Here is an 18544-nt window from a genome sequence, read left to right on the forward strand (position 1 = left end):
GCTAGGAGCACCAATTGTCCTGTTTCTTAATTCTAATGGTTTTGCTTTCAGTTTACTGCTAGGTCTCCTTTCATTTTATTTTGGCCCAAAAAATCTTTATATTTTCTAATTTAAACTACAGATATTTTATTCTGGCCATACCTCCATTTTCATAAACTTGCTTTTGGGTGTCTACTTTACCCTTGTTCTTGAGCAGTGCGATGCCAGCCTACAGTTCTGATTGGAAGCAGCGAAGCCTCAGCTCAGTTTAGTCAGTGAGCATAGTTGGAACAGATAAGTAGTAGGAATGTTAAAACATTTAGGGCCGGATATTCAAAAGCCTACATGCGTAGGAGGCCTTACGCAAGCTGGGCCTATTTTAAAAGGCCAGGCCATGCGTGTAAGCCCCGGGGCTTTGAGAAAGGGGCGGGGAGGGGGTGGGGCAGGGTGGGACTAGAGGCCCCCGGCACAGCGGCCATTTGCTGCTGTGTCAGAGGATCGCGTGCTGGATCTGTTCCAACTATGCTCACTGACTAAACTGAGCTGAGGCTATGCTGCTTCCAATCAGAACTGTGCTTTGAGTAGGCACAAGAGCTTAAGTTAAAACTTTGGGGGGAGGGGCTAGATTAGGGCTAGGGGGCGGGAAGGTTAGGGGATGGGGTAGGAAGAATAGATTAGGGGGTAGGGAAGCTCCCTCCCAGGATGATCCTAAATTGTAGTGGCCTGAGAGGGAACAGGGGAAGGCCGCTGGCGTCGGTGCACGCAAGTTGCACTAATGTGCACCCCCTTGCGCACACCGACCCCCAATTTTATAACATGCGCACGCTGGTGTGCGCATGTTATAAAATCGGGCATCCATGTGTGTGCGCACCGGGTAGCACGCAAGCTTTTAAAATCTACCCCTCCATATTTCCTTAGGAATTAATTAAAACTCTTAAGAAAAAGGGAAGAATGCAATGATTTTGCTTCTTTTAATTGCAAACGTGTCAATTTTGAAAGGGTTTAGGCACCTAACAGAGAGTTAAGCGATTAAATCGGCCCCCTTGAAAAATGGACTAGTACAGAGCGCCTACGTTTAAGGGTCTATTTTCACTAACAGCCTACATTCAGGAGCCTAAAAAGGGGGTTATCTGGGGGTGGAGTTAGGGTAGGGGAAAAAAGTAAAGGTGATTAGTGTTGATTTTTTTTTTTTTTTAGCACCATGAAAATAACTTAGGGGCCCTGAATCAGGTAAATGAATTAGGGTCTAAATTTGACAAAGCATGTGCCAAAGTTAGGATAACAATTTTCCCTAAATTTGAGAGACTAAACTTCAGGCACCTAAGTGAGGCACGGAGCATTTCTTGAAAATTGATACTCAACCCCAACCCACCCATGTTATTTTTCCTTTAAATTAAATTTGTTAAAAAAAAAAAAAAAAGAAAGAAAAAAGGTTACCATCTGTTTTTAAATCTAATGGAGACGAAAAGCTATTCCAGGTAGATAGCTGGAGATTCTGCAAAAAGAAGAAGTCAATCAAGACGAGTATACACAGAGCCTGGTGACTTTCACATCTTGGTAAAATATAAAGGCTACAGATGAAGGGTGAGCCTTATACAGCAACTCTGGTAGTGTATTTCTCAACAGAATAAAAGCATCTGAAGGCTGTTCAAGACACCTTCTTTATCTAGACTTCTTCTTATAAAATTGGTTAACCAAACTTTAGATATTTACATAGGATCAGTTTAATCACAAGTAAACCAGATGTTCACCTGGAGCGGCATAAAATTAAATGAACTATTCAGGAAATTACGTGAGTAAACAAGCAGGCTTCAACAGTGGGACATGAAGAGGTCCCACAGTCGGTCACTGTCCGGATAGCAAAGTTAGCCGGATAAACTTATCCGGCTAACTTTGGAGATATATTCAATAGTGCAGCAGTACTATTGAATCTAGCCAGCTATCTTAAAGTTAGCCAGCTCTCTGGCCAAACCAGACTTAGGCCTAGATTTTCTAAGACACCAAGGCGTTGTGAATCGCGCGGTACAAGGGGGGGGGGGGGGGGGGAGTGGGAGGCGGGCCTGCGAAAGCCGACAGCAATTGCAGCTCCGTGGTGCAATCGCTGCTGGCCTTCGCACCCAATAGCGCCATCGTAAAAGGTGGTGCTATTGGGCGCGAAATAGGCAGCGAAAAGGTTCCTTACCTTTTCGCCGTCCACACTGTCTTTGCGGCATCCCACCCCGGTGCCGCCCCTACTCCTCCTGTTCCAGTCTTGACGCCACCCCTTTTTAGTGATTGCACACGGAAAGGGACTTTTCGCGTGCGATCGCTTTGAAAAATGACCCCCTTAGCTGGCTAAGTTACCCGACTAACTGAATATCAGAGTTAGCTGTATAACTTAGGGGGTCATTCATCAAATTGCATTAGGGCATTATCGCAGGGGTTAGGGCCCTAATGCCCGCGATAACATGATAACGCATGCGATAAATAAGGCATCAAGAGATGCCTATGCAAATTTTAAAAATGTGGTCAAATGCGAAAAGTTTGTTCGCATTTATGAAAATGAGGGGTGCTTAACGTTGCATGCAATAGCGTAACACACACTAATGTGGGATTTAACGCTGGAAATAACTATACCCTTTTTCCTGATGTTATGCAGTGCATTATGCCTGAAACGGGATTTGCAATAAATATTTCAAATCCCATTTCAGGCAGGGAGATGGGGAAGACGGGGAGAGGGAGAGAGGGGAGAGAGAGAGACAGCGGGCACCTCTGGGGAGCACACATATTAGGCAATTTTTTATACCATTCTAAGAGAGGCCATTCTGGTTTTGGTGGTGGGCTAGGTTTTGAGGGGCAGTTTTACATGCACAGTCAGAGGTACGAACAGTAAAGTAGACATCAGTGAAGATTTTATGTGATTTGGAGTGATGAAAGGTAGAAAAAGATGAGATTTGTACAATGTACTCTCGACCTAGCTTGATGCACTCTCTACCTAGCTGCTATCAAGCTAGGTTGACTGTGCATATAAAACTGCTTCCCAAAACCTAGATCACCACCAAAACCTCACCCAAGTTACCAGTTGCCCCCTTACAGTGGTATAAATAGTTTACTTATATGAGAGCCTTATAAAGAGTCTCTCTCTCTCTCTCTCTCTGCTTGCAATGTGAACATATCATGGGTGCAATAAATTAATGGGCCAATTTTACAAGCCCCATGCATGTAACTCCCAATATGCACCGAGCCTCAAGAAAGGGGCAGGCTGGCGCACAGGGTCTAGTGCTGCTCCAAAAAAGCAGCAAGGTAAATTAAAAAAAAAAAAATCTTATAGCTAGGAAAGGGTTAGGGGTTGGGGAGAAGAGGGGGAAAGGTAGGAAGGTAGTAGGGCTATAAGGAGCAGACTGGTAGGGAACTGGGGAAGCCCTACTTGCGTTGCTTTTTAAAATTCCACCCCCCCCCCCCCCCCCGAGTACGGAGGCGGCCATCCACCCGTACATGCTTATGCAGACATTAAAATCTGGTGCATGCGCATGTTATAAAATCAGCATGCGCATGTGTGCACGCCGGGAACCTCAACACATGGATACGCGCACTCTCCTTTTAAAATCGACCCCTTAATGTGCACTGCGGTAAAATAATGATGCGGAATCTGGAAAATTACCCACTCCTTTTTTTTTTTTTTTTTTTGCAGGTGCTATTTTTCACAGTTTTATAGCAAAATGATGAATCTAGACCTAAGCCAGCTAACTTAGCTCCTCCCAGTTATGCCCCCAGAATGCCCTTAACTTATCCAGCTAAATTCTAATAAGTTCATAAGTTAGCCAGCTAGAATTTAGCTAGATAAATGCCCAAATCTTTACTTAGTCAGAAAACTTTTGAGTTATCCGGATAAATGATTTTGAATATGGACCTTGAAAGGTCTAGATCTACCAATATACATCACTATTACCAACTCACAGTCTCTCCATAGCTATCTGTCCAGTAGACAAGGTTTTGGTTTGTTTACGGGGATGAAGAGGAGGGAAAGGAATGGGGATTCCATACAGCAGTATAGTTTTAGTGTTCAGGGGTCAACCAAGATAACTTGCACAGGGCCCCCATGCCAAAAGGGCAGGCCAGATGCTGGTAACTGCAGACATCAGAAACAGCCTTCCCACACAAAAACACACACTAAAAGTTACAAATACTTTTTCTGAGCGCATATTTAAAATAATAGCTGGCAATCCAAAGTAGGCTTCCCAAATTCAGAAACACTGAAGGACTGTATGCCATTTATCTATTTATAAAGAGAATTCCTAGAGCACTTCTGGATACAGAGTTGAATGTACACTTCTATGCCACAGTACCATCTGCTACTGACAGGGAAAACAATACTTTCAAGTTTAGCGGAAGTAACCAGGTTTCGGCTTGGAAGACCTTGACTTTCAGTACCACACTCTGACTGAACTGTATACAAGTAAAGCCCAAGTCCTACCATTCTTCCAAAGGACTGCAGAAGTTACAATAGAAGAACAAGAACAGATACATTAGAAGTGGATACATTAATTAAGATTGCTCCTCTTCGCTTTAGCAATGTTGTTGCAATACAAGCTGCAGATGTTTGGGGTTTGGTTTTTTTTTCCACATTCTCACATGAAAATCAGAGAGATGTCAATAGCTGCCAGACTTTGGAGAGCTGCACAGTTTATACTGCATAACTTCTGTGCAGCATTCATTCTGTGCACAACATGATGCTGGAATTGCATGGCACTAATACTGATTAAATAATACGGAGCTGATTCACCTACATGGATGCTGGAAAAGAGACCACAGCAAATAGCTATTTAGGAAGGCTGGCATATAAAAAGATTTGATATTTAAATCTGGAGCAAAGGAGGTCACATGATATGATGTCAGCGGCAAGACGTGTCTTGCTTTGATCCGGGACCCCATCCCCTTCCATCTACCTTAATCGCCTGCTCTTTTACTAAATTTTTCACTTTTTGGGTGGATTACCTATGGAAATATAGAGCGCTACCAGGCACCTGCTTTTTCGCTGCGTTTTGATCCCTCGATGGCCGCTAAACCAGCTCGGAAAGAGAAGAGTCGTCTTTTTCCTAAAATGTCGGCCGGCATTAGTAACCCTTCCTCCCCCATGGCTGGCGGTAGAGAACTGAACGGTATGACCAGCGCGATTCTTACTGCATAGGATGAAAAGCTGGGGAAAATTCATGAGCGCTTTGATACGCTCCAGTCCCTGGTGGCCGATAATACTACCCGGCTTGGGGAGGTTGAATCCCACTTAAAACAACGTAGACGAGCGCGTACAAACGCCCGACATGTGCTCGATGCCGTGAAGGCCAATGAATGGAGAGAGGACCTGGAGAACTGTTCTAGATGCAGTAATATGCGTTTTGTAGGCTTGCAGGAGTCCATACCGGAGCAAGATCTGTGCAGCGTGATAGAATCTTGGCTGCCTGGGGCCTTGGCCCATCGAACGCACTGGGGCCTATACCGATTGAGAGAGCACACCGGCTCGGTGGGAAATCATCCTGCTCTAACTACCCTCGACCAGTAATCGCTAAGTTCCTGAACTTTTTTTCATAAAAACGAAATCTTGCACAAATACCGTTGCCAGGGGAAAGGGAAACTGGAATATGATAGTACTCCATTTTTACTGTTTGCCGATTACTCTGCTGCAGTCTCAGCTCGTCGGAGGGAATTTGCACCTATTTGTGCACAATTCATCAAACATCACTTTCGGTTTACTCTGCAATTCCCAGCCAGACTTCGGGTGACTTATCAGAATGTGCTCCATGTTCCTGATTCAGCAACTGAAGAACAAGCATTTTTTCATTGTCGCTTGCAAGATGCTGCGCTGCCCACTGATGATGTCAGCTGAGCGTGACTCTGAAAGAATCTTTTGGGTTTGCCTCAATTTTCAGCTTGCTTGTGGACTTTTTTCGTTTTCAATCCTTGCTTTTACTTAGCTAAAGGGGTGTTTATTCCCATAACTCCTTGATGGTGACCTGATCTGCTATATGTTTGTTTTGGTGGGGGGTGGGGTCCCTACACATAGTTCACAACCTACTTAGCTTGTTTCAGCTAGTATGTATATGATGGTCGGGAGGAGGTTCTTTGGTGTAGTGGGAGGGAAGGTGGGGGAGGGGATGGGGGTGTTGGCAAGGCTTTTAGATCCGGGTTGGGTTCAAATTTTTGGAATTGGATGTATCAATGTGGAATGGTCTGGTCCTAGGCTGGGGGGTGTCCAGACCAGATTTCCGAGTTGCTCTTGGGAATTTATTTCCTGGTTTGCCATTGTTACAATACTCGTTGCATGACTTGGAATGTCGGGGGATTGGGCTGTGTTACAAAGCGATATAAATGTCTGCAAGCACTGCGGAGATGGGGAGCTCACATTGTGATGCTACAAGAGACACATTTAGAAGCCCAGGAACATCGTAAATTGAAAAGACAATGGGTAGGCATAGCATATTCCTCCCAGTCAGGTACTAGGAAAGTGGGAGTAGCCATACTTATTGGGAAGCAGATGCCCTTACAGGAATCAAAGGTGATCTCTGATGAGGGGGGATGTTATTTATTATGCTTGGTAGGCCCTTAGGGGTAAATTTTAAAAGAAGCATGTGCGTCTATGTGAGCGTGCCGGCGCGTGCATGTTATAAAATCCAATGGCCATGAACACATGTGCGGGCAGCGCGCACAGGGGGGAGTGAATTTCAGTTAATTATGTGCGGCGACGCAATCGGGTCCTCCGCAGTTCCCTCCAATTAAGGAGCAAACCGGGAGGGAACTTTTCTATCCTTAACACTACTCTTTCTTAGAGATGTGCAGCAATGCTGCACTTCGATTCGGGCTTCATTTTTGGCCTGTGGTTCGGGCTTTTTTTTTTTTTTTCCAGGGGACACTGGTTTTCGGGTTGGCGCATTGATTACATTTTAAAGTTAGCGCGCGCTAACCTAAAAACAAATTTTTCCAAAATTTTGGAAAAATTGCGTTCAATTTTCAGGTCCTCTAATCCAGGACGAATTAGACAATTTCATTGAAATTGTCTAATTCATCCGAAACAAATGCACATCCCTACTCTTTCTACCTCTTGACCTCTCCGCCCCGACCCCTATCACCATTTTTTTTGTTTTTAAAAACTTTCTGCTCCGTTGGAGCTCCGTTGGAGCAGTGGCAACGTCCCCAGAACAGCGGCTAATGACCATTGTGCCAGCCGGCCTTCTGTCCCGTGCCACCCCTCTCAGACCACCCCCAGTCCACCCCTTTTTCAGGGCCCGGCACTTGTGCACATATCAGGACTTACACGTGTGGCCGAGCCCTTTTGAAAATGAGTGCACCGCACACAGGGCCTAGCCATGCACGTAAGTCCCAATTTTTACACGTGAGGCCCTTTGAAAATCCACCCTATAGTATTTTGTAATATCTATGCCCCAAATATTTATGATCATGCTTTTTGTTCTAACATAGCCACTTTACTGTTGCCCTATGCCATTGATACTTGGTGGAGATTTTAATTATTTCCCATGATAGATCTTCAGTAAGTAGTGACCCTGCTATGGGAACTGGATGGCGCATTGATTGCTTATGCCGAAATCTAGATCTCCTTGATGCCTGGTGAGTGCTGCACCCCTGGTACCAGGAATATATACACATCTCTCAGGCACATAATACACACTTGCCCATTGACAATCTTTTGATTAGTAAAGGTATCTTTTCCCGGATACAGGAGGCCCAAATTGGACCACTTGTCATCTCGGATCATGCCCCAGTGTGGGTGGACATGGAGGGGTTTCGGCCAGTAGACACTGACCGACTTTGGTGGTTCTCCAAATATTTTTATTCCGATTTAGGGTTTCGTGACTATATTCAAAAGAAATGGGACCTTTTTCTAACTACCAATGCCTGTCATTGAAGCTCCCCTATTCTGTTTTGGGAGACCACCAAGGTCATGTTGCGAGGGGATATCATCTCCTATGCTGATACTAGTAAAAAGGCACTTACAGGGTCCATTCTGACTTTAGAAAGAAGTTACATAGTGATAAACAGAAGCTGGAGATAGACTCCACTCAGCTCCAGAGGGCCACCTTCTTGGATACACAAAATACTCTAAACACTTTACTACATCAGCATGTCAAGAAGGGAACCCTGTCTTATAAATTTAAGTTTTATCAGTTTGGCAATAAAGTGGGTAGGCTTTTGGCAAATTTGGCTAAACTTTGGGCGGCTCTAAATGTATCCCTGTGTTTAGAAATGTGAGTGGAGCATTGGTTAACTCTGGCAGGGCGATATTTATTTATTTTATTTATTTAGTTATTTAGAGTCTCTTCTATACCGATAGCCATTTGCACATCGTATCGGTTTACATACAACTAATAACTTTTGGGCATGGCCCTTACAAAGAACAATCGAAAAACAAGTAACAAAAAAATATATAAGGGAAATAAATGTGTTAAGATGAATATGTTTTAAGAACCAGAACTCTATATGGGGGTATCTTAGGCAATTTACAGTAACAAGAACTATATATAATGCTGAGGAGCATAACAATGTATACATTGTTGATATGTCAGGTATTTAAGGAGTACTATCAAAATTTATATACTGCCTATACAGGGGAACCACAACAGATAGAATGTTACTTGCACTCCATAACCCTGTCCAAAATATCAGCAGAAAGATTGGCTATTCTGAATTAATTTGTGCAGTGCAGGAGATCCTAGATTACCAGCCAAATTGTTGAAGTCGCCAGGGCCTGATGGTTTCCCTTCTGAATTTTATAAAACTCTTGCCCCACAGGTTGCACTTCCTGTTGGGGAAATGTTTAAGGAACGGACTGACTTAGAGTCTTTTCCGTTTACACCAAATAAGGTTCTGCCCAAGGGGGGTAGGGATTTGCAATCTCCCGCTTTATACTGTCCAAGTTCCCTGTTAAATTTTGATGTCAACTCTTGGCTAAAATCATGGTGAATCACCTGGCAGTGATTTTACCTGCCTTCATTGGGGAAGACCAGGTGGGTTTTGTCCCTGGGAGGTATAGCGTGACTAATGTGTGTAGAATCCTTGCATCCATGGAATGGAGTCCTAGTTGTCAGATGTCCCTTATATTAAGCTTGGATGTGGAAAAAGCCTTTGACAGGCTGGAATGGAACTTTATGTTTCAGACTTTACAGGCTTTTGGTATAGAGGGAAACTTTGTTCTTGTCATCTGCACTCTTTATAGTGAACCCCAAGCTGCAGTCCATATTAATGGTTGTCTTTCTGACAGCATCCTTTTGGCTCGTGGAACTAGACAGAGATGCCCATTATCCCCTTTACTTTTTATAATGGTTTTGGGACCTCTAGTATGTCGTCTGCAGGCAAAAGGGAATATACAGGACATTCATATGGGGACCACGTGCCTTTCTGAACTTAAACTCTTAGTCTTTGCAGATGATTTTCTTTTACATTTAACCAATCCAGTAGTCTCCATGGTGGCATTACTACATGGAATTGCCCATTATGGACAGTTAGCAGGTTTGAAGTTAAACCTGGGTAAATTGGAAGCCTTGCCACTCTCCCTGGCGGTCTGCCACTTTTGGGGAGTGGACTTTCCCATGCGCTAGGTTGATGATTCATTGGAATATTTGGGAATTCTGTTGCCTGCCGAACCACAGTCAATCTATCAGCTTAATTTTCATAAATATTTGGGTACTACCATGTCCTTACTGTAAAATTGTCAAGATGTTCCCCTACTTTAGCAGGTAAGATTATCTCTTTCAAATTACTATTCTTCCTGAATGGCTCTACTTTTTTCAAACTTTACTCTGTAATTATGCGGTAAAAGATGTCCGGCTCTTGCACAGGTAGATCAGGGCTTTCCTTTGGCAGAAGAGCAAACTGCATATTGCATTGCCTAAATTGATGGGTAAATGGGATAAGGGTGGCATGGGGCTTGCAGACCTTAGAAAATATAATATAGCTTGTAACTTGCAGCTTGTGGCTGATTGGGTTGTTGGAACTCACTTTTATGCTCCCTTGGCTGTAGAACAGAGCTTGCTGAATCCCTTTAGTATGGGAGCGGTGTTGCATTCTACCTGGGCGGCCTTGCCTACCCATATTCAACACTGCATGTTAGTTACCCCTCTCATACATGCATGGAGATATATGTGTTCTACACTTCAGCTCCATTATTCTGTATCTCAATTTTTGCCCCTTCTGGGAATGCCCAGTTTCTTCCAGGTTTACAGACCAGGGAATTTACCTTTTGGGCCGCTTAGGGTCTGAGGTTGATAGCCCTGGACCTGTGAAATCTTTCTCTGACTTGCAAGCAGAGTTTGTTAAATAATAAGTAACATTTTCACTATTTACAAGCATGTCATTACGTATACTCCCTGGGGGTCACTAATTAGACTACGAACATCGGGAATTTTTATCTGATTTATTTGATGTGGAAGACCCGGTCCATCTAACAATCTCTTTTTTATATAGGCAATTGTGGGGTAACAAGAATTCCATGTAAATGTTTAATGTTAAATGAAGGGAAAAGGTATATCTATTATGATCCAGAACAAATGAAGAACTATATTGAAAGTGTAAAGAAAAGATCAACAGCACCGAACCAACCAGGTGAATAGATTGATAATGCTGCAGATTTTCTCCTAATCTTGTTACAAATGTTTAAATATTTTGTTCCATATGTGTATTTTAAGACCTTTCTGTTTCCTTATAACAGTTTTAGTGCAATTTAGGTTTGCTGATGTTGATGTAAACCTATTATTTGCATTGTAATATGTAAAAAAATTGATAAATAAAGAATAAAAAAAAAAAAAGAATTCAACAATATCTAGGAAGACGATCAAGGGTTGGGAGGGGGACCTTAATTTGTCTTTAACAGAAGATCAGTATGTACAGTGTTTTCAAAGAATACGTTCCCTTACTAGTAGTCTAGATCTTCAAGAAACACAGTATAAGTTTCTAATGAGGTACTACATCCCACAACAATTAGCATCTTACAGTGCGTTAAATGTAAAGTTCATGTGGGGACAATGGGACATCAATTTTGGCACTGTTCTTACATTGTTACTTTTTGGGAGGATATACGTCATTACATTTATAAAGTGACAAAAATTAAGTTACCTCTTTGCCCGAAAATGCTCCTGTTTGATTCTTTGCCTGGCATTGCTGTTGGGCAGAAGTTTGTAAAGTTGTGGCTGCATAAGGTTCTGTTGCTTGGCAAGAAAGCCATTTTACAAAGCTGCCGCCTACCCTTACTCAGTGGTAGAATGTAGTGCATTTTATGCGCCTTTCTGAAAAATACAATGAACAAGTGGATACTCAGAAGAAGACTAAGACTTTTCTACAAATATGGGACCTCTATAGTCAGTCGTTGCCCCATAATGTTCGGAGCGCGATTCTGAATGATATTTCCAGAAAGACATCTGAACCCTCTTTTTAATGGCTATATCCTTTGTAGCCTTGTGGGGGGTTGGGGAGATGGTTTCTACTGGGGTCAGAGGAAACATTTGTTGACATAGGGGCACTGGTAAGAGTCCACCAGTGTTCCTGAGTTGTATTCTTTCAAATTTTTCATTATGTCTGTTCTTCATACAAAAGATTTAATCATAAATCTGGAGCAAAGATGCATGGAAGGTCAAATCGTCATCATCAATATGGATTCATTGAGTAAAAAGTGAGTACAGAAGTGCCAACACACTAAACAATTGTTTATACGCACAAATTTAGCGTGTAAGCTAAAATGACACTTAATGGTTTATGCGCTAAATTGTAGCTTGCACGCCACAAAAATTGATTGTCCTCAGAAAGAACTCATACTAACCAAGACAGTTTAGAATGCAAAAGATGGATTATTACACCCCCCCCCCCTGCCACACACACACACACACACACACACACACACACTAACCAGTCCAAAGTGATTACAAGGGATAACATGGGGGATTTCATCTGACCAAAAAGATGCATCCCAAATCCATGCCCTAACAGCCCCCTCCCCAGAAACCTCCAATCACCCCCTAACACCCTTTGACTTCCTTCTCCTCCCTCTCATGCAGTCCCAGTACCGTGCCCTCAAAGCCCCAATCCCTCAAAGTGGGACCAGCGCTTACTCCCACCCCTCTTAGTATTCTGGAGGGTCCCCATCTGCAAGGGTAGTCTGGTAGAAAGGACAGAGTCCTCCTGTCAGCATCACTGCATTCCCCTTCACCACTATCACTTTATAAATTACCATTAAGTAGCATTATTTGAGGGGAGGGAGAGCGCACCCTGCAATGTGTCTGGGGTGTCAGAATGGGGGGAAGGGGGGGAAGGGGGAAGGGGGGTACCACAATGTGTTTAGGGGTATCCGATTATGTGCTGCGGAAGAATCACTCTTGCTTGAGAGGTGGAGGCATGAAATCCCCCAGGCTGACCACCCCTTTCAATTTTGGCTACTTAACACATGTAATTTTGCGATGCACGATTCGCGCTTAAAGTCAACACCAATTCCAAGGCAGTTGATTAACTTTTAGGCTTTAGTGGGCCTACTGTTAAATAGTGTATGAAGGAGAGCACACAATGCTATTACCGTCAAGTGTGCCAAACTCCCCGGGGTCTCGAGACTCCCCTGTCCCACCCAGACCGCTGCCCCTTGAGGCAGCCGGTATTAAAAAGTACAAATGGTAAAATGTGAAGGTCCCCAACCCTCCCCAAAACCCTCCCTCATCTGTCAATTCTCACCATCCCAGACTCCTGCCCACCCTTTTAACCCCCCATGTCTTTCCAAGACATCCCCTGGTGGCAAAATGATGCCAGCTGGTCGATATTTTACCTTTGGCCGTGCTGGGCCACTGTCTTGGAAAAGTACAGAAGGCGGGACCAGGATCGGAGAGGTTTTGGCCAAGGGAAAGGGGGAGTGGGCTTTGTGTCAAACCTGCACCTTTTACAATTTTCACTTTTTATACCAGCTGCCTCAACGGGTGGTAGGGGGATTGGTGGCTTTAGGCACACTTGGGTGGGGGATACAATGGGCCCACAGCCCCTTTAAATCATGGCCTAGGCGCATCAAGATGTACGTTAGCAATCCTGAGGCTCCCTCATTTTCCTGCAAGTCGTTTTATTTTATTTACATGCATGTGTTACCGGGGAGTGGGAGAGAAAAACTGTGCATTATTGTTGCGTGGTAAATGCCCGATTCAGCTTAGTAAATGGGCCCCCTAAGTTATCCAGATTACTGCAGCATTTTCAGAGTTTTGACTCTTAAAGGTAGCCGGATAAATTAAGGGAAGCCAAATAGCTGTGCTAAAGTTAGCCAGACAAATTTATCAGGCTAACTTTAAGATAACTTTAAGTGGCGTGCCTGCTTCGCTGAATATCCCTGGAAAGTTAGCCGGCTAACTTTGCTAGAGCCAGCCAGGATCTGTTTGTTTATTGTATGTGATTTTATTTATGAATGTACTTTGTGATACATCTAGATTATTATTTTGGATATGCAGAACATAAAAAAGAAATGAATGCCACCACCAACAAAGTGCGATGTGGAGGCGATGTGTTCAGTCCTGCGGAGTGAGGGCAGGGGGCTGGCCCTGTAGCAGACGCTGGCGGCCGTCGAGCACTGCCAAGCCTGCACCTTGCAGGAGGTGTCCTTCCAGTAAGGTCATCTTTTTTTGGCAACCAAATCTGGGACACGTCTTCCCTTGGTACCAGTGTTCACATACGTTTGGGTTTTTTTCTAGTGAATTCATAAGAAATGTTATGTACAGTTTCCATTTAGTGAATGTAACATTAACTCATCTGAGAGGATACTACCTTATACAATACAACACATTTTACCTAATGATACAATAAAAAAAAAGGGGCAATAACTGCACCTGGGACACACGTTGATCTGCAGGTTTCCAGGTTTCCTAAAATGTTCTAAGTCTACTTTATTTTTCAGTTTCACAGCTTTACAGTCGTAGGTCAAACATACTGTATTTTACCAAGTACAATATGTTATTTCTAGGAAGGTACTATCCTTCCTCTTGATACAAATAGTTTAAGGTCAAGGGTAGTCAAATATCTATCAATTTCTTATTACATATAGAAATAATTTTGATAGCTGCGTTCAAAATAGGACTATGAAATAAAATCTCACCCTGGATATTCATAATACCATTAAACTCTTCCCCACATCTGTGTTAAAAATGGCCTTATTAGAAATGTAGCCCATGTGAGAATGTCCCTCTCTCGCTCTGAGTGACAAAACCAGTATTTATTAACTTGCTGAGTACTAAGTTTGGAGATTTTTTATTTTTTTTTTTGCCAAAGCCAGTCCACACTTTGAACAATAAAATATAAAGCTTGAGTAAGGGATGCAGACATCGAAACCCACAATGACTTAATCCCACAAAATAGAAAAAAAAAAAAAGTTAGCCCATTGTGCAAGTTCCATATAGGCCCCTTCAGTCCTTTTTGAATACTACTTCTACTCCTCAGCCATGTCCAGTAGCGTACATTCCACAAACACGGAGAGGGCCAGGTTCAGGTGACCTGTGCCTACAGGCAATGGGGGAAGGGGAAGTTATCCTCCCCTGCCTCCCTGCAAGGCGGGAGGGAGAATTGGACCATCCTCCCTGGTCAAAACCACCTCTCAGGGTATCCCCCCTTCCCCACCTTGAAGTGGCTGTGCCAGCTACGGTTGCAGCAGAAACGGATAGAAAAAAAAAATCAGTGCCCTCGTGCGCTGACAGACCCAGCAGTGCCACTGCCACCTCCTCCTGCACTGGCTTCTTGTTACCACCAAAACCCGGGCGAGGGACAGGATGTCGCAGTGCAAGTTCCATCAATAGGCGAGGGCTGCTGAATCCCCCCGTGCTGATTTTTCAGAGCCTGCGGCACTAGAGGAGAGAAGCACCACCAGTTTTGGATTTAGGCCCGGCAGCGATGGAGATGCTCCGGCGCCTATAAGAATTTGGCACCAAAGGGCGTTGTCTACATTTACCTATCCCTAAATGTGGCCCTGAACACAGTTGGAACCCCAAAGCTATTTTAAAGGATGCCAGCACCTTATCACAGGTTTCAAAAATCTCTGGAATATCTTGCCATGAACAGATATCAATTTTTCCTGCTAATATACAGTGCTGCAACTAAAGCCTTTTCAATTTTTGTGAATTTACTAAACTAAATTTCATCCTTATTTTTCTGAAGGTCATACTGCTCAGACAATTCATTCAGCGTTTTCGAAGCTGCAACATATAATATAGGTTCCTTAAAGACAGTGGTTTATGTGAGTGCTGTCACAACTGGACTACTGTAACTACAAGGATAATTTTCAAAAGGATTTAGCAAATATCATACCAATTTTCAAAAACCCATTTATGAGCTTAAGGTGCACTTATACATGCAAAATCTATTGACAATTCAATGGCATATCTCATGGCAATTTTCCAAAGCCCACTCACGTACTTACAGGTGAATTTTCAAAGGAGTTATGAAGTAAATGTAATACAAATTGTAGCAATTGTCAAAAGCTATTTACCCGCATGAAGTGCCTATTGAGAATTCAATGGCATATACTGCAGCAATTTTCAATAGTCCACTTACGTGTGTAAAACCCAGTTTTAAGTGTGAAAGTCCTTTTGAAAATTACCCCCACCCCCCTCATGCATATTGTCCAAAAAGAAGCAGCACAGTTAATCTGGGGTTGTTCTAGACATACTTCTTCTGTGCAAGTGCTTGGAACTCTGCAATGACTTCCGATGGTGGACAATTTTCAATTTAAGCTTTTAGCTCTAGTGTTTAAAGTTATGCATGGTGATAATGGGCCACTGATCTCTGTTTAATAAGCTGGAGTGGTTTGTTCCTTAGAGAAGGTCATAATTTAGTCAGGGGGCACATCTTAGAGTACCACCTTGTAAGTTAAAGCAAGATTCTCAGATTAGGCCCAGGTCTTCTCCGTAACTATAGAACAGATTTCTGGTGGAGATTAGACAGGAAATGAATTATCTTGCTTTTTGACGAAGACTTTACTAGAGTGAGTTAGACCCAGTAGGGGAGAGTTGGGTAAATGGTAGTTGAAGGGTTCTGGTAAGGCTCATTTGGTTCATGCTGGGTGAATGAGGATTTAATTTGGGAACTTTAAGCTGTGTAATTAGGAAGTTATTTTATTTGTATTTTAAAGAGCTGTAAACCACTTTGGATGATTTTTTTTTTTGGGAAGGCAATATAGAAATATTTTTAAAAAATATGATTTGCATACAGTGTAGCAGCCATTACACAAGCTTCAAGTCTTCCCATCAAGGTAAGTATAATGGTGACCACTTTAAAAAAAACCATATTGAAATAAACCTTCCAATTTTTCCATATTAATCGCTTTTCTAAATCTTTATGGTATATCATTGAGAAGTACTTTATCCTCATGTTTTCACTGAAATGAGTAGAGATATGAAGTAGTCTTTACATAATGAATATTACGGAGGACAGCTTCCAATTTAGAACAACTGATTTTTAACTAGATAGATGTGAAAGCAAGATAATACTGTCTAAGAGTTTAGGTATGGCAACATCTGAAGTGTTAGATCTATTAACCTATCCTCTGCATAGATGGGTATCTTACATTTAAGTGTCATTAACAATGAAGCTATGAATTTCTTTAATTTGTCTCATGGCAACCGCAAAAGGCTTTAGAGTTAAATTAAACAAAGTGATGAAAAAAGGACAACCCCGTCTTGTACCTCTAAGTACAGCAAAGAATTTGAAAGATCATTATTCACCAACAGCTTCACTGTAAGGGCCCCACCCATTGTACATATCATTCGTACATAAGATTTTCCAAAACCAAACCAATCTAAAACCTGAAATAAATACTCCCACTCCACCCGACTGGAAGCCTTTTTAGCATCTGATGAAACTGCGACAGCCCTAACCTCCATCTCTGCAGCTCTTTACAGGATGTTATGTAGCAGCCTTGCATTACCATCTGTGCAGTAATGACCCTTTGACAAACGTGACTGATCAATGCAGATTAATCCTCATGATTTTTCTAATCTTTGGGCTAATATCATCGTATAAAATTTTACAGTTTGCATTAACTGAGCGAGGCCTGTAATTTTGAGTAAGCAGTCCCCAGCTCATTGTGCAGCAGCAGCCTGAAAAGCAAACAGAATGGTAGGAACTAATCAGAAAGAAACAAAAAAACAAAACTGGAAATACAATGCTGCCTTGATATCCATCGATGGTGTAAAAGCATCTTGAGTATCGCATTGAAGTCTGATCGCCCCATCTCAAAAAAAGACGTAGCAGAACCAGAAAAGATTAGAGAAGTGCAATCAAAAGTTTATTTACAAAAATTTGTAATCCGCTGATCTACAATCCTCAGCGAGTAACAGTGTTACATACATAATAAACATTACAATGACATACAACGTTTTGATAGAGGGGATGGAATGGCAGCTCCATAAAGAAAGGTTAGACCAGTTAGGGGTCTGCATGTTGTGCTGGGATGGGAAGAGCAATAGGGGGCAAGAGGAGTGTGTCCCTACAGTAGGACGTACCTCGTCTGGGAGTGGAGATGGCCAGGCCCCTGCCAACCTGCATGCCTTGGTGAGACCAATCACGCAAGGTTGGCCTCTGTGTGGTCCTCCGACTATTCCAAGCCCTTTCGGACCTGCCACAGGAAGCAGCAGAGGTGGCAGGCTGGACATGAGGCAGGGCACAAGGTAGCGAAGGCCAAAGGCTCTGGAGTTTGGATCTTGGAATGAAGACGAAGACTTGGAACTCACACATGAAGGAGACAGAGGTAAGAGCAAGCAGCTCCGAAGACCCGGACACAGTTCAAGGAAGAAGCTCGGAGATGGGACTCGGAGCCAGATACCCAGAGACGAGACTCTGAGCCGGAGCACTGAGGCAGGACTCAGTGAAAGGGAGGTTAAAAGCCGGGATCAACAGGAGACTTGTGCAGCCAAGGAGACAAGGACGTCAGGAACACTTGGAAGACGGAACATCAGGACCACTTGGAAGACGAGACATGGAATCCAGAGACCAAGAACGCCAGGTAGGAACAGGAAGCGGAGTCATCCTAGGAAGGACTAGTCCCAGATGACTCCTTGCCAAGGCACCGAGTGAATGAGCGAGGAGCTCTTTTATAAGGCAGTCCCCATGTTTTATGTGAAATTAGAGATTTACTGATTTCTTGAATTTCCTTCTGGAAACTATAGAGCCTAGTTTACTTTGTTTCCACCAGATTTAACTGGAGCTGATCCAATGTATTCACAAATACATTAATATTCTCAATGTTACATATAGTTTCTGACCGATAAAGAATGGAATACTCCTCCATAAATCCTGGTGCAATCTCATTATCTTTACAAAATAACTTACCATGTGATGATTGTTCAACTTGAACGCCCTCCTTTTCTGTTTTTGCTTTCAAATATTGTGCTATTCTGAATAGCAAGCTTTCTGTAAGTAAACAGATTTGCCTGCTTTTAACTAAAATGCTATTATATTTGTATTTCAGCTTCTGAAGTTGCAACAATAAAGTGTTACATTTCCGACTGATATATTTATTCTCTGTATTTGACTTATGTTCCAAATTATGCAGTTCCTGTTTCCTTGGCCAACTCTCTCC

At 42.9% G+C, this 18544-nt stretch overlaps 1 protein-coding gene across 10 annotated transcripts in view; it reads right to left on the minus strand.

Annotated features, from left to right (window-relative positions):
• The window catches only part of SIPA1L2 (signal induced proliferation associated 1 like 2), a 492084-nt gene that overhangs the window by 310441 nt on the left and 163099 nt on the right, over positions 1-18544 (minus strand). Inside the window, exon 3 of one of the 10 annotated variants that reach the window (XM_029593856.1) lies at positions 11077-11246. The exons of the other annotated variants lie outside the window; for them this stretch is intronic. The gene's annotated coding sequence lies outside the window, so the exon portion shown is untranslated. The remainder of the gene's footprint in view (positions 1-11076; positions 11247-18544) is intronic. 10 annotated transcript variants of the gene reach the window in all.

Source organism: Rhinatrema bivittatum, chromosome 3, assembly GCF_901001135.1.
Source record: "Rhinatrema bivittatum chromosome 3, aRhiBiv1.1, whole genome shotgun sequence".
In the NCBI taxonomy this organism is placed as follows: domain Eukaryota; kingdom Metazoa; phylum Chordata; class Amphibia; order Gymnophiona; family Rhinatrematidae; genus Rhinatrema; species Rhinatrema bivittatum.